At 45.6% G+C, this 12,415-nt stretch overlaps 1 protein-coding gene across 1 annotated transcript in view; it reads left to right on the forward strand.

The window, feature by feature from the left end:
* The first annotated feature begins 3,916 nt into the window (after nt 1-3,916).
* The window catches only part of PRICKLE4 (prickle planar cell polarity protein 4), a 34,824-nt gene continuing 26,325 nt past the window's right edge, over nt 3,917-12,415 (forward strand). Inside the window, exon 1 of the mRNA XM_075264317.1 lies at nt 3,917-3,986. The gene's annotated coding sequence lies outside the window, so the exon portion shown is untranslated. The remainder of the gene's footprint in view (nt 3,987-12,415) is intronic.

The following is a 12,415-nucleotide window of genomic DNA, read 5'->3' on the forward strand; positions in this document are numbered from 1 at the left end:
AACTGGGCCTGAAAGCCTGTCCGGATCATGGAGAGGTAAGTAACAGTGTTTTTTATGTTTCTTACCTCTCCCGGGCCTCTGATGATTATACTCGGAGGTCTGCAAAGACCCCCGAGTATAATGATAGTGTTTGTGGGGCCCGTGGTGTCACTTACCGATCCCAGCCCAGCCACGGTCGGTATTAAAAAAAAAAAAACCACAGTGGTAGCAGCTGTCACCGGGCCCCTAATGTCCCGGGCCCTGTGGCAGCTGCCTCTGCTGCTATGGCAGTAGTTACGCCATGCTGAACTGCTGGCCCGATGCTGGCTGGCACTTGAGCTGTGTAAAGGAGCAGCGGATCACAGGACGCCAGAGCAGAGCGCCCAGACCCTAACCTCACTCGCGGTGAGGAGAGGATGGTGACGGGGTCGGGACGTGGGTTGACTTGGGGATTACGGTGATTGTCGGTGAGCACAAGCTTGTCAGCGGCCGGGCTGCACGTCCCAGTGCCGCAGGGACACGGTGAGGCTGGGCGTCACCCCCTGATACTGCGGCTGCAGTGACACGCACACACTGTCTGTCATGGTGGCACACCGCTCACGCCAGGCTGAGCTCCACCATCCTCTCCGCACCGCAATTGACGGCAGGGTCTGGGCCCCCTTCTCTGGCGTCCTGTGATCCGCTGCTCCTTTACACAGCTCCAGTGCCAGCTGGCATCGGGCCAGCAGTCAGCAGTTCCCGAAGCTGATGCTGAATTGCGATGCTGCCACGATAACTGAAAAGTACCTTTATTTATTTTAAACTTTTTTCTTTTTCACTATTTTATTAGCCCCCCCCCCTTCCCCCCCCCGGACTTGAACGTGCAATCATTTGATTGCAAGTCCCATAGACGGCAATACAAGTGTTTTGCCGTCTATGGGAGATTCTATACATTACTATTGCGGATGGTCATAGAGACCAGTCGCAATAGTAATACAGCTATGACAGGCCTGGGAGCCTTCATTAGGCTCCTGGCTGTCATCGGAACAGGTATGGGGTCGTTGGGGACCAGCGCTGGGGGCTAACTTGAAACTTTTTTTTTTTTTTTGGGGGGGGGGGGGGGAGAGGACATCTCCTGAGGCCAGGGCATCTCCGCTGTTAACTCTTACAGCGGAGATGCCGAAGCTCGCTATTACATACCCGGCATCCGGACCCTCCAACATGTTTGCTTTCCAGTACTCTGCCAGGAGCATGACCTGCCCCGGTGTCTGTATGCCGCGTCGGAGGGTCCGGATGCCGGGTACATGATAGCGAGCTTCGGCTTCTCCGCTGTAAGAGTTAACAGCGGAGATGCCCTGGCCTCAGGAGATGTCCTCTACCACCCCCCCGCCCCCCCTCCAAAAAAAAAAGTTTCAAGTTAGCCCCCGGCCTTGCAGCTTACAGAAGTTTAAAAAAAATTAAATTTCAAATTGACACGTCGGAGGCCCGGGCCCCCTGACGTCTCGGGCCCTGTGGCAGCTGCCTCTGCTGCCTCAGCGGTAGTTACGCCACTGCTCAGACCCCTTGTGAGATCATATGCTGGTGTGATTGGCCCTGGGTTCCTCCCAATGCAGGACAATGCCAGACCTCATGTGGCTGGAGCGTGTCAGCAGTTCCTGCAAGATGAAGGCATTAAAGCTATGAACTGGCCCGCCTGTTCTCCATGTCTCGCTCCATCCACCAACATCACGTTGCACCACAGACTGTCCAGGAGTTGGAAAATGCTTTAGTCCAGGTCTGGGAGGAGATCCCTCAGGAGACCAACCACAACCTAATCAGGAGCATGCCCAGGCGTTGTAGGGAGGTCATACAGGCACGTGGAGGCCACACACACTACTGAGCCTCATTTTGACATGTTTTAAGGACATTTATTCAAAGTTGGATCAGCCTGTAGTGAGATTTTCCACTTTAATTTTAGGGGTGACTCCAAATCCAGGCCTTCATTGGTTAATACATTTGATTTCCATTGATGATTTTTGTGTGATTTTGTTATCACATTCAACTTTGTACAGAACAAAGTATCCAATGAGAATTTCATTCAGATCTAGGATGTGTTATTTGAGTGTACTCTTTATTTTTTTTGAGCAGTGTACTTTGTTGGGGGCCACAGTGGAGCACATTGTACTGTCTGGGTACTGCTACGGACTACATTGTACTGTCTGGGGACCACTGTGGAGTGTATTGTGCTGTCTGGGGGCCACTATGGAGTGACTTGTACTGTCTGGGGGCCACTGTGGAACGCATTGTACTGTCTGGGGGCCACTGTGGAACGCATTGCACTGTCTGGGGGCCACTGTGGAACGCATTATACTTTCTGGGGGCCACTATGGAGTGCATTGTATTGTGTGGGGGCCACTGTGGAGCACATTGTACTGTGAGACCACATTGTACTGTGTGTGGGGGGGGGCACTGGGGAGCACATTGTATTGTGTTGGGGGCCGCTGTGGAGCACATTGTATTGGGTGTGGGGCCACTGTGGAGCAGGTTGTACTGCCTGGGAGCCACTGTATAGCAAAGTGTACAGCGTGGAGTCCACTGTATAGCAAAGTATACTGTGTGGGGGCTACTGTGGGGCAGATTATACTGTCTGGGGGCCCTTCAACATTGCTGTTTTTGCTACTTTGGTGTGTTGTCAGCATTGTCTGAAATCACTATATAAAGATACTTACAAGTTCAATAAAGTTGATATCAACCTTGAGAGAGCTTTCTGTTCATGTCTCTGAGCTCATATTATCTAAAATTAGGAATCCCTTGGCAATCGGAGTTGGACACTATGGTGTGGATTCCTACTGAGAACAATTGCAGGCAGAATGCAAGCATTTTCCATGTTGAGACTGATGTGGAAAAGCAACATAGAAAATGTGTAAACCTACCTTTAGGATGCCTTGTGTACAAGGACTCGTGGGAGTGCTAAAGGATATATATATATATATATATACAGTTAACAGCAGGAGATCTGTGCTGTGCTATGCACTAAACATGCCCTGGCACTGCCACACTTGGTGCATAGGCTCCATATACACACACTTTATTTCTTTAAAGAGGACCTTTCACCACTTTTGGGCACAGGCAGTTCTATATACTGCCAGAAAGCTGACAGTGCGCTGAATTCAGCGCACTGTCGGCTTTCCCGATCTGTGCCCGGTGTGAAGAGCTTACGGCCCGGTACCGTAGCTCTTCTATGGTCAGAAGGGCGTTTCTGACCATTAGCCAGGAACGTCCTTCTGCCTCGCGGCGCCAATCGCGCTGTGCTGTGGAGCCGGGAGGAACGCCCCCTCCCTCTGCTCACACAGCTTGTCCGTAGACGAGCATTATCAGGAGAGGGAGGGGGCGTTCCTCCCCGCTCCACAGCACAGCGCGATTGGCGCCGCGAGGCAGAAGGACATTCCTGGCTAATGGTCAGAAACGCCCTTCTGACTGTAAAGCGCTACGGTACCGGGACCGATAGCGCTTTCCACCGGGCACGGATCGGGAAAGCCGACAGTGCGCTGAATTCAGCGCACTGTCAGCTTTCTGGCAGTATATAACACTGCCTGTGCCCAGATATGGTGAAAGGTCCTCTTTAAGCAAAAGAGTAAGCTATTAAAGAATACACACTAAGGTTCCTAGGGATCCTTAGTGTGTATGATTGATATATGTCCCTATACCCTGTGTATACCTAAGCTGTTAAAGAAGCAATACAATGCTTCACACATACATCCGCCACTGCTCTATGTGTAACCTGGGTGTTACCCAGAGTGAATAAACTAGTTACTAGACAAAGAGCAGCCCAGTAATGAGGGTGAGGGAGCGACCATGAGGAAGGAAGGGAAGCATAGTGATTGCAGCCAGGTTCCCGCCCTCTTCTGCAATTGGCTGTCAGGTAATTGGAGTCCCTGTCAGGAAGGTCTGGCAGGTAAATGTAGTTCCTTGTCCGTCACAGATCCTGTTGTCCTTGTCAGTGAGTGGCAGATCTGTCAGGTTCGGTCTGTGGCATACTCTGGACCAAGGTCAGTAAATTCTGTAACTTTTGTATTGTGAACTAGCACCAGCACTCGAGCTCAGGGAGTGGTGAGAGCAGTAACCTGAGTTTTGCGTAAACACTGCGGTTCCTGGCCCTACATGGGTTTGACCCTGACATTAAATACGTCGGACTGTGACTGACGTTAAGCTGGGTGACATTGCCAAGTTCAGCTCAGCTGATCACATATAAGACAATTGTACTATCATATGAACTGTGTTAACTGTACTATGTCATTAGCGTTGTGTGGGGTTACATTCAGAACGCCGTCCTGCTCCCAGTCAGTAGGATTACAGACAATGGGATGATGACCGGCACTTCTACAGACTTAAATTCCCCAGTTTGTTGATAATTAAAGGAGTGAAAGGAAAGGACAAATCACATACAGTGCTTCAAACGTTAACTACTCTTTAATCATATATAAATGAAGGATATGAAAGGGATTCTGTCGTTAATGTCAGTGGTTTTGAGATAGACATTTCTGGATAGCCTTTAAGAAGGCTATTCTACCATTACCTTCTTTTTTTCGATTCTCTGCGCCATTCCGTTGTATTCCTGGTTAATTACTTTATGTAAATGAGCCCACTGAGCGTTCCCCAGGGCCTCTGAGCCCCCCCCCCCCATGTCATAACTTTATTCACGCCCCTCCATTGCTTGTGCTCCGTCTGACTCTTCTCCTCCTTGAATGTTCTTCCAGCCAGATGGTGCTGCTGCATTTGAATTCTCGGGCATACGCAGTTCCACTCCGTTCAGAGTGGTACTGCGATGTCCGCCATTTTGTTGTAGCCTGCTATAGAACTCAACATACTGCTCAGTATACTGTTCTATAGCAAGCTACACCAAAATGGCGCTCGGACATGCACAGTACCATTTTGAAAGGAGCGGAACTGCGCATGTCCAAGAATTCAAATGCAGCAGCAATCTGGCCCGAGGAACATCCAAGGAGGAGGAGGGTCAGACAGGATCCTATCATACAAACCCTTTTTTTCTGAGTAACACGTTGGAATAGCCTTAAGAAAGGCTATTCTTTTTCTACCTTTCGTTGTCTTCTCCGCACCGCCGTTCCATAGCAATCTCGGTTCTTGTCGGTATGCAAATGAGTTCTCTTGCAGCATTGGGGTCGGGCCCCAGCGCTCAAACAGCACTGGGGGCATCCCCAATGCTGCGAAAGAACTCTCTCCAGCGCCGCCTCCATCTTCGTCAGCAACGTGCTCTTCATCCTCTTCTTCCGGTGCTGGTTTCAGACTTCTAGGCCTCGGGCAGAGCAGACTGCGCATGCCCACAGGCCACGAGAAAATGGCCGCTTACAATACTGTGCAAGCGGCCATTTTCTTGTGGCCTGTGGGCATGCGCAGTCTGCTCTGCCCGAGGCCTAGAAGTCTGACACCTGCTCCGGAAAAAGAGTATGAAGAGGTCATTACTGACAAAGATGGAGGTGGCGTGGAGAGCTCCCCTTGAGGAGAAGTGTGTTTACTTCTGGCTAACTTCTCTAATTGTTTTAGAATTTTGAGACAAATTAGATTTTTCTTTTTCCCGGCATTTTTAAAATTAGCAAACTGCCAGTTTGAATTAAGTCTTTTCCCATCCAGTGTGTCAGCACTGCCTGGAGCAGATCAGATAATATGCAAATGCATGTACACAATGGACCAACAGTTAGCTGTGTGTTTATATAGAGAGATAACAGACCTGGCTTTATCAACCTGCTGCCAAGAGCAGTTTAATATAGTATGTGAACATAAATGCATAACAGTCGAGAAGCCATGCCATTTACCGGGATAAAAAGTAGACTATGTGTTAATCGAGGATACAAACTATCTATGTGCCATATTTCATTCACATTCGGCAGTTTTTGCGTGATTGAGTAACAAACATCCAAACACACAAACGTTCACATTTATAATATTAGTAGGATGAATGACAGCAAAATCTTGCTCGTCTTGTGTATCAGTGTTTTTTGAGTGCGAGCTCTTGTTGTAGTTGATATTTGCAGCCTGAGTGAAGGGGGATTATAAGAGTGAGTGAATAATAATGAGTAATAAATGAATAACCAAATATATAAAAAGAGATATACTACAAAATTTCTCAGATTCATCTGTACTATTGATTTATGAATAGTTGTTTTATATTTGAAAGTATGGTATAAAAGAGTTCCCTACATTTTACAGTACCTGAAAAGTGGGTGGCGTTCTTGCTAATCCCATCCAGACATTGCAGAAAAATATGGGCAACATACATGCTGTGTTTCAAAAACTGTTTCTTTTTTGGAAAAAGTGAGAAGCATTTTGGCCTCAGTCTTTTCCCCAGCACTTTTTGGCTGTGGCACACTACAAGGGGTCTTAGCCTTAAAGGGGTATTCCCACGTCGCATACTCACCACTCTTCGCTGCAGTAAATTCTTCTGTCTTCCGGCTTTGTTGTGTCATTGGTGGGCGGGGTTACATATGCAAAGCCAGCGGCCCTGCAAGTGCGCTGCCGATGCATTAGGCATCGGACGTACAGCCTTCACAATGTAATACAGACTCGGCATCCGCTGTAATAGAGAGGCGGATGCCGGGGAGTGTAGACGCCGGCACAGGTGAAGCCAGCAGCGGCAGGAGCGATGCTGCTATTCCGCTCCTCCGCCCCTCCCTCCCCTCCGGAATATCAGCATCACTCCTGCTGCTGCTGGCTTCACCTGTGCCGGCGTCTACACTCCCCGGCATCCGCCTCTCTATTACAGCGGATGCCGGGTCTGTATTGGTGGCCCCTACCCCCCTCCAGGCTCGCTCCCGTGTACTTAGCCCCTCCTCCCTCCCCCCTCAGAGCAGCAGATACATCACTTGACTTATGACCAGATAAGTCAAGGGATGTGTAAAAAAAAAAAAATGAATAAAGTGATATAGTGGACAAAGTAGTTTTGCTGTAGCAATGTATTTAGGAAAAGTCTTACATTCACATTAACAAGCAGTATAGATAGGATCCTTGTGATGGGACAACCCCTTTAAGTATTTACTAACATGTCATTGATCATTGTGATCTGTATTTTGCATCGGTGTTTGTAATCCGAAACCAGAGCTGGGGCACAAACACAAAATAGATCTAGATCTTTCCATTATCCTTATCTACCTTTAGCCTCCACCCCTGGTTTTGGCTTCATGATGAGATGTAGTACATTTTGCATAATATAATCATAGAACCCTAAAGTTTGCTCTACAAATTAGACTTTATACTCCTGAAATGGCAAAAAAAAAATACTACTAACAAACATTTGTTATGCCCAACAGCAATCTTTTTTTCTTCCACAACTATCTGATGTGCTGGAAATTTTTAGCTATGAAAGGGATGGCATGATTAAGTAATTATTTGCCCCTTTCTTCAGACTCTTTATAAAACTGCCCATTCCCCTGATCCAGAAGCTTAGTTATTTATCTTGATGATCTTGATTGTTCACACTTTAAGGCATAACTAAACTTTCAGCCAGCTTTTGATTTATTTATTTATTTATTTTTGGCAGTATGTGTGTCTTTAATCAATTTTGTAATATACTTTTGTAACAAATTTGGCATCCTTTCTGTGAAATCCTGCATTTTTTTCACTTTTTCCTTGCTTTATTGAGAGCTATTCCTGCCTCTCACCGAACATTACTGTGTACAGGGCTGTGTAAGGGTAAGTTTACACGGGGATTTTTGGTCAGGCTTTGGAGGCCGTATCCGCCTCCAAATCCTGACCAAAAAAGACGACTCCCATTGAGATGAATGGGAGCTGCTCAGGTCTTTTTTGACTCTAAAGCTGCCAGCTAAATTATTTCCAGAGGTATTTCTGGTTGAAAACACAGTCGGGATTGGGAATTTTCTATCATATAGTAATCAGGATTAGAATATGTATATGCAGCTGTATAATATATATGATATAAAAATTCCAATTCTGACTGTGTTTTCAACCAGTGATATCTCTGGAAATAATGTAGATAGCACTGCAACCTCACATGAACAAAGAAAATCTCCTCTTTCGTATAACACAAAAAGCAAGTTTGAACGTTTTTTAATGTCCAAGCTAGAACTGTTTGAAATTACCCCCATTTTTTCTACCTCTTACACAGCCCCATACACCCATACACAGTAACATTCAGTGAGAGGCAGAAACCGTTCTCAATACAGAAAACAAGGGAAAGAATGAGAAAATGTAGGATTTCACAGAATGTATAAAAAATTTAATAAAGTATATTACAAAATTTATTAATGATACAATACTGACAAAAAGTTTAGTTTAGTTTAGTTGTTAAAAAGTTTAGTTACATTTTAAATGATCGGCCAAATAATTGTTTCCTAATATGTATGGCCACTTTTAGGCTGGAGTTACAGTTAAATTCAGCACACTTTCAGTTATGGTGGTATCTTCAGAGATATTGGTAGTATTAAGCGGCATAACTTAAGTCTTGTGGGCCCCAGTGCAATCTTTTATCTGGGGCCCCCTATATCATTCCTAAAGCGAATTTTTGCTAGTGATGGTTATGGTGGCTAAGGAGTTTATTCAACCTTAGTGTGGTTAGGGTAATCTGTGGATCTTCTTGGCTTATGGGCCAGATAGAAGCTGCAATCTGATGCCAGTGCTTATGGGCCCCCTAAGGCTTCTGAGACTCCAGTGCGACTGCACTCCCTCAAGTTACGCCCCTGGTAGTATTAGTTTTGGCTACAAATATCACTGTACTGAATTGGCCCGCTTTATAACTCAGCGTCATCACTGAGAGGTGGGAATTGCCCCCCTATCAGTAAACTTCTATAATCTTGTAGAATAAAGGGGGAGGTCACCCACCACTCAGCAATGAGGTGAGCTATAAGGCTAGCACCTCGATAACTCATTCATATTGGTAGCCAAAACCAATATCTCTGCAACAAGGGAGCCTACAAACATAACTGAAAGAGTCATCAATTCAACGCATGGACAGTTTTGTAATGGTATATAATGAGACAAAGTGGACCTTTCCTGTACTTTAAAGAGGACCTTTCATATCCTCAGGCACATACTGTTTTGTATAACGCTAGAAAGCTGTCTGTGCCCACTGTCAGATTCTGTTCCTGACCGTCTAGCACTGATATTGTCAACACAGAACGGGAAAGCCGACATTGTGCTGAATTCAGCGCACTGTCGGCTTTCTAGCGGTATATAAGCATCTGGGGGAATATAGAGCTGCAAAAGAGAGGACTGAGATGGCCCAGGACCCTAGCAACGAGACCTCTAGTACACGTATTCAAAATACAAAAAAAGTCTGCCGACACGAATGTAAGCTTTATAGTTATGGGGTGATGGTGGTCTGGAATCCAGAGTAGAAAGCACAATAAAAACGCAGGTCAGTAATATAGTCAACGATCCGGCATGCCTGCGCCTCACCCCCCCACATACTCCACTTGTTTTTTTACATTGTGTCAGTATCCAAAACCGTAATCTATTGTGTGCACGAACCATCTAAATAACAACTAAACATGAGTGGAGAAGTATTATGGGAGGTGAATGGGCAGTGCCTGAAACATGTATAAGGGTAAGTTCATACGGTGCCGATGCACTCTGTTTTGCAGCGCTGATTCTTACTCGAGTTATCGTGGCAGAATCAGTGCCGCGTTACTCCGTGTGAATGCCCCCCTAACAGGTTTCTGAGTACTGTAATTAGAGCCAACAGGGAACTGAGTCAAAACTGTTAAATACCTGGACAATAGTGAGGGAAAGGGCCAGGGGATTTGCTCAACGGGAGGACTGAATGGCTGCAGAAACTACTTCCTCAGTAAAAGGCTCATCCAGGAGAAACAAAACATTTGTAGTTTTCTAATAAAAACACATGCTTTTTGAGCAAAAAAAGTACCACGTGAACATAACATTCCTGGAAATTGTTGTTTCATGGAACCAGGTTGTGTGATTGTGCTTTACAGACATCCTCAGTTAATATCTATTGTGAGAAGGTGACTGGCAGAGAACTGGAGTCCCAGTATATCTCCCTCAGATTTCTACCTTATGTGTGGTCCAGGGTGGGTCTTGAGTAGGCCTCAGCCCCAGTTGTGGGTCGTAGGCTCATTACTGGGCCATAAAAGGCTGCAGAGGCTGCAATTCAGAGCAGCTCCTGGGAGGGAGAGGTTCCTGACACTTTGAGGGTGCATTCACACAGAAATTTGTGGCGCTGTTTTTGCCACAAAACTCGTGTAAAGAAGCAGCACTGTAAAACAGAATCCCATTGAGTCCCATGGGTTCCGTCTTGCGCGTGCTACATATTGAACTCAATGAGAGGCCTTCTTACCCATTGATTTCAATGTGTTACGTGCGTAAGATGGAACCCATAGAACTCACTGGGATTCTGTTTTACAGTGCTGCTTCTTTACACGAGTTTTGTGGCAAAAACAGCGCCACAAAACTCCATGTGATTGCACCCTGAGACTGCTGAGACAGTATTGTACTATTTTTGGATGATTTGTGTAGCTTGTAGTAAGCCGCATGTACAATTAGTATTTACTGTTTGTTAGCACTCAGACGAGCCGGATTTTGTTTCACGCAATTTTTACCTGAGGTTAAGGCCGTATTTATTTTGCTCCTTTTGTACCTGAAGTGAAGGTTTATTTATTTTGCTGATTTTTTAAAATAAACCTGTTTGTTACAGTTTTTGTATCCCTGTCTCTGACTGGTTGGGTCCGCACCTCTGCTGCTACCGAGCCACCTTCCCCACACTATGTACACATCTTATATATACTATAATAAATATATACACTATATATCTGTATATTGACCTATATGCTGAGGTGGAAATGCATCACATTTTTTCCACAGTGTTTTTCACTGAAAGTCCGCAGAGTTTTCCTTTGCAGACTTTCTGCCCCTATTTTTTTCTATACAGAGAACGTCAGCATTTCCGTAGATATGGTTGACATGCTGTGATTTTTGACATCTTTTCCACTGTGGATATTTTTCTGCCGTGTGTGAATGGCATTAGCCAGAATCCCATCCACTTTGGAGGTAATGTAAAATGCAGCATTTTTTAGTTTCAAAAAGTATTTATTAAAATACATCATAACAAGAAATGTAAAAATGGCTGTGTGTCTGAGATCGTAGTGTTAATTTTTTCGTGGAGTACGACTGTGTCAATTTTCATGTCGGTCAGTGAGAAGAAAGATTTTCTCCAGTTGATCTGGACAGCCATCAGAATGTATTGAAGTAATTTGAACTGAGCATATTTAAGGCTGGTAAACTTGAGAATAAGGAGAAAAATATGGAACCGACAATGGGAAAGACTGACCGAAGAATCTGGGTCATTCTATGTATGGCTATTCAGAAGCGATGGGCATGTGGCCAGGACCACCAAACATGGAAGTTAGTGCCTAATGCATCGCATCCCCTAAAACATTTGGGAGAGACTATAGGATAATTGCTATGTAAGCAACGAGGGACTAATTAAATCCTATGGAGGATCTTTAGAGATCTTTTCCTAATCGATTTACAACAGTATGGCCTGGTTCACATCTACATTTGGTATTTCATTCAGGGAGTCTGCATGGGGACCCCCCAAAAGGAATACTGAATGCATCAACAAGCAGTGAGCATTGAAAGCACACGGACCCCATAGGCTATAATGGGGTCCATGTGCTTTCAGCACGAGTCATGAGGAGAGGAAAGTAGTTCATGAAGTACTTTCCTCTCCGCATGACTCGTGCAGACACTGAGCAGAAAATACACAGACCCCATTCTATGTGGTCCGTGTGCTTTATAAGCTCACCGCTTTTTAATGCATTTGGTATTCCGTTTGGGGGGTCCCCATGTGGACTCCTGAAACGGAATACCGAACGCAAATGTGAACCAGGCCTAAGACCACTGGGCTGGTGTTAAAGTAGAATTAAGGTCAGCAATATAGTGGCTCAGTGGTTAGCACTGCAGCCCTGGAGTCCTGGGTTCTAATCCTGCCAAGGACAAAACATCTGTAAGGAGTTTGTATGTTCTCCCCATGTTTGCGTGGATTTCCTCCTATACTCCAAAGACATACTGATAGGGACAAATGTACATTGTGAGCCCTTACAATCTACATCAAAGTAGAATTAAGGTCTCACTAAAATGCACTTTTTTTTTGCCACAGCCAAAATGTGCCGTTTTTGCTCTGTGGGGCCCTGGCCTAAATAATGGTAATATGAGCTTAGCCCAAGACTGGTATATGAAACACCAGTCTTAGGGCTCGTTCACATCTGCGCCCGGCACTCTGTACTTCAGGTTTCCGTTTCCTGCATAAAACAGAGCAGGAGACGGAAACCTGCGTTTTATGCTCTCTGCCGCGAAACCGGCTTTTATAATCCGGACACAGAGTCGGACATGCAGTACTCTGTGTCCGGATTTTAAAAAAAACGGTTTCGCGGCGGAGAGCGTAAAATGCTCACCGCTGCTCATGGCCGGACCCGGTCTGTGGTTTCCGTCTTCT

This window comes from Leptodactylus fuscus, chromosome 2 (genome assembly GCF_031893055.1).
Source record: "Leptodactylus fuscus isolate aLepFus1 chromosome 2, aLepFus1.hap2, whole genome shotgun sequence".
Lineage (NCBI taxonomy): Eukaryota > Metazoa > Chordata > Amphibia > Anura > Leptodactylidae > Leptodactylus > Leptodactylus fuscus.